Source organism: Anoplophora glabripennis, unplaced genomic scaffold (assembly GCF_000390285.2).
Source record: "Anoplophora glabripennis isolate ALB-LARVAE unplaced genomic scaffold, Agla_2.0 scaffold128, whole genome shotgun sequence".
In the NCBI taxonomy this organism is placed as follows: Eukaryota; Metazoa; Arthropoda; class Insecta; order Coleoptera; family Cerambycidae; genus Anoplophora; species Anoplophora glabripennis.
The window spans coordinates 501,119-505,846 of NW_019416289.1; positions in this window are offsets into that span (position 1 = coordinate 501,119).

The window sequence follows — 4,728 nt, forward strand, 5'->3', positions numbered from 1 at the left end:
AAGTGAAAAATAAAAGAAAGGAATTTAATTCCCAGTCGAAGAATATCGTGTTTAACGTGTATAATTATTTTAAGACAACTTTACTATTCTGAAAATAACGCGGAAAATTTCGAGGCACGCCCCTGTTGCGGTAAATTGTTACAGTAGTTCCGATAACAGAACTTTATTGGCTTATTCTTTTCTTCGAATTCTATCTCAACAAATATTGTACAAAACTTTTCGTCCACAGAAGTATGTAACATGTAGAGATATTGTTTTCATGGATGACCTATAAAAGATGAGTACAACAATAATTAGGTACTGCTTCTTTGATAATTTTAAAATTATAGGCCAGACAAAAATAATTGTTCGTATTAACCCGGAACATTTCGCGCACTTTTGATATTGTCTTTCAAAATACAATTTTCTCAAATTTTGTCCTAAGTACAAGTATATACATTTTTTATGTTTTAATTTCATTTTGAACAGAATGCCACTTGAAAAAGCAATATTTGAAAGTTAGAAAATACTTTATTTAAGTGATTTTGGCTGATCTTTGTCCAAACTAATGTTGTAGCTGTTAAAAACAACTGCGGAAGAAATTTTTATTGAAATGTTGAAATATTATTGAAATATGTCGTATACGTTTTTATGGTTATTTCATTTTCCTTTTCCGTACAAACATAATATAGTGTGTCATAGGAAGAGGATAAAAACGTTAGATATACAAGGTGTATTTTTTCTTATGGGTCTTGGGGTTATAGTCTCTTGTTTCTGAATGCAGGACTTCAAAAATGATTTTTTTAATCAAATTTTGGACATACCTTTTTCAAAATTTAAATTTCGTACTTAGTTATTAAGGATGCTAAAAAGACCAGTGCCATTAGTTTTATATTCTATTTCGTAGAGGTAGTTGCTTAAACGAAAAATGTCGTTCCTATTAGATTAAATCATACAGGGCGTTCATTTTACTACAACCCTTTATGAAAATTCTTCTGTAACTTTTTTGTACGTTTAAATTTTTACACGCAACTATCAGAAATAGGTAGAGAATATTATTCTACAGAAAAGTCTAAATTATGCTCGGTCGCATACCTCATATTTTTTGGAAATAACTACGTAATAACATGACAATTTCAGCAAGTTACTGTCAAGTTTGTATTTTGCAAAAGTTTGTTTCTGAAAATGAATCGTTACAATGAATTTACGACTTATAAAATGACAGACGTAATAGTGGCTTTAGGTCTAATTCACGAAATGGAAGGTACGGTCAAAGAAGGCTACAAGACGAAGTACAAATTCTAGAAAGAGTAGAAGAAAATCCCGAAATTAGTATTCCTCGTTTCTCAGCAGTCACAGAAGTTGGCCGCAAAATCGTTTCAACTATACTCCACACGCAGCAGTTACCATGTCACTTTTTTCTGACATTTTTCGTTTAAGCAAATTTGGTTAAATCGACACCACATGGGTTCTAAATTGAAGTAACATTCGTTAGGTGACACTCTGTATACATACCTATAGTAATAAGAACCATATAATTTTTCCAAACGGTGATAAAAGTCAAATTAAATGTCAGCAATATTTTGTTTGAAAATTTTTATTATTTTTCGAATAAATTTTTTATTAAGTCTGATTTTTACGAGTCTTAAAATTTTACGAAAATTTTCCATAATTCTGTCAGTAAAACATAAAGTGTTATGTGCTATTATAAAATAAAAACATTAAGGCAACAAATTCATAAATGCAACGCCTGATAAAACAAACGTTATTATTGGCAATATATTTTTTAAACAAGTATATTATTTTAAAGACCACATAATTTTGAACACTCTCCAAATATGTTATGTCATCTCCCAGCTAACAAGTCTCTCATCGAAGATTTAAAATATATTATGTCACCTCAGAATAAATCTGTCTTTGCGATATTCTCTCCGATCGCCTATTTGTCTGAAAGCTCTAATATTTATCTAACAAATGACTGTGCTATTGGTTGCTATATTGTTTTTCTTGGCGTCAAAAAAACGCTAAGAAAATATAACGACGTGCCGTGAAACCTGGTAGCGTTGACCATCTGCATGTTAAAAATATCGAGTTTCTTTTGACAAGCATGATATATTTGAAAACAGGCAGTTGGTGTTTAAGAGATCAAAGTAACCTGTTAGAGACATGTGTATGGGGAAATATGGTGATTTGTTGCGTCGAAATATTACCTGAAACATATTTTTGTTTTGCAGTTTTAGATATTATAGGAGACGTTTAGTTAAAATAATAAGTTTAAGAAAATTTATTGTTAAATCAAAACTTCTAATTAAATGTAACAATAACTTTCATCATATAATATGTCAATTTAAAGTGACTTGTTATATTAAAGATCCTTATGTCCTTATGCAGGGTGTTAATGAACATATGTCAAATATTTTTGCCACATATTCGGACATGTTAAAATGAGGTAAATACATGGATTTGTGTTGAGTAAAATGTAATTTTAAAATCTGACTTACCTCAACATTGCAAGGAACCACCTTTTGAGAACATCTGATTTTCATAGATGTTCGATGTACCCACCATTTGCTTGCACACAAGCTTCAGCGCGACGTATCCAATTCACATTGCCACATCCTCTCGAATCGTATTAGCTTTGTAAATACGATGCCGCAGTTGGTCGATGTCACGAAGTTCCGTGGAGTACACAATACTTTTCACATATCCCCACAAAAAGAACTCTAAAGGAGTGAGGTCCGGGGAACGGGGGAGGCATCTATCCAGCGATCAGGAAAAGGAATGTTTAGAAAGTTGCGCACTCTTCCAAAATAAGTGAGCGGGGACTCCGTCATGCAGTAACCACATATTTTGCCGAACATTTAATTCGTCTTCCATTAACTCCGGCAAGCGATTTTGCAAAAAAATCTAGATATGAATTCAATAAGGAATTTAGGAATAAGCGCTTGAACACGTTGAATATGTTCTCGAAAAACAGCACAGCAACAATGTATTGTAAACTGACTTTCGAATACAGTCCGGCTTCATAAGAAACCTACAAATTTGTAAAAAGTGTACTCGCCGCGATAAAATACATGTACTTCAGCAGTTCCAAAACAGTTTGAAATACATTTTTAATTAGCTTTTTTTTCTTGAATAATCTTAAACTTCCTATACAAGTTTGTGACATCAGTTAACTCAGTTTTTGCTCCTTTTTCACCCCTTTAAATTTTTGACTTAAGTTCATTAACACCCTGTACTATATAAAATTATCCATCGTTTAATAGCGAGATATTTTATGAAATCTGCCCCTAGTGCCTACATATGATTTCGATTGTAAGACTTAAATGTATTTTCAAAGTGTTATAAATCAACAACAAAAATCCTTAGATTGTGATCCTCCTAAAAGACTAATAATGTTTTAAAGAAAAATAATTGTTATAGTCATAGAGGTTACAGGAATGTCCGCGACACTATCACACCGTAGCAATATTTTCGGCTAAACGGCCAATATTTTTGTCTGCAACCGAACCTGTTTGTTCAAATTTGGCAACTAACCTTTCCACAGTAGTTTCATTCGGGGCGTTCCTTCTTCTGAAAATTTCACGTAAGCACAGTCTCAGCTACACACTCTCTGTATTTGTAATGAATATTCACAATCGTTACTCGCTCACACGTCATATAGCGCTCCATTTTGTTTACTAGAACATGTTTTGACTCTGCATAATGCTGCCAACTCTACGGAATGAAAGTGGCGCAATTCATACCCTGCTTTACTTTTGCGACACCCTGTAGTTTAGATATAGTTTAAGATTAGATTTAGGTTTAAGCGATAAACTGGGTTTTACTAAAAGATCAGAATTTTTAAGACACTTGTTACCATTTCATTTTATTTGAAAAAAATGTACTTTATTACTTTTCGACTTTCGGAGTTTCTTCCAAATATTTAAAATCATGTTATATTTTTTACGCAGGAATGGCTTCCTAAAAAAATACGCTACAATAAACGAAACCAACCAACATTCCTTACGACTATATAATTTATGGGAGCAGTGAATACCTTCCTTATATTTTTTATATTTAGAAAACACATTTTATACGGATTCCTTTTATGCGAAACTCCATACATTTTCACACGCACACTCACTAATGTAATAATTCTGCAGATTGTAATCGCTATTATTTTGATGCATAGACGCAGAAATATAAAAGAAAACTTTGTATTTGCTCGATGAATAATTCAGTCATTTAAGAGAAATATAATTTATTAGCACCACTGACAATTTTTTATATACGTTCTTAGATTTTTTTCATGATGACAACAATAAAATTAAATATCCAAGTAAAATAAAACTAAAAATTGCAAGTAAGAGTAGAACTGTAATATTTTGTTTCAGTCACGAAATGTCTTCCACATTTTATTGTTGCAATACAAGTCAGCAATGACAGAATTGCTTTTAGTAAAATACTCTTTCATACTCAAAAAATTTGAATAAATTTTATGAACCTACGTGCTTGATAATAGACTAAAGAAACAGTTTTATTTCCTAGTCAACGTTTCGATTTATTTTAAATCTTCTTTAGGGCTATAAATAATCATACAAGAATTAAAAATATTATACAGGTATTTTAAAAATTTTTGAAAACATCAAAATATTAAAAAAACACATATCTTAAAATTATTAAGTAGGTACCCATATTGATTAGGCCTACGCAGTTAAAATATAAATATCAAAAACATATTTCAAAATAAAATAATAGAACAAATGT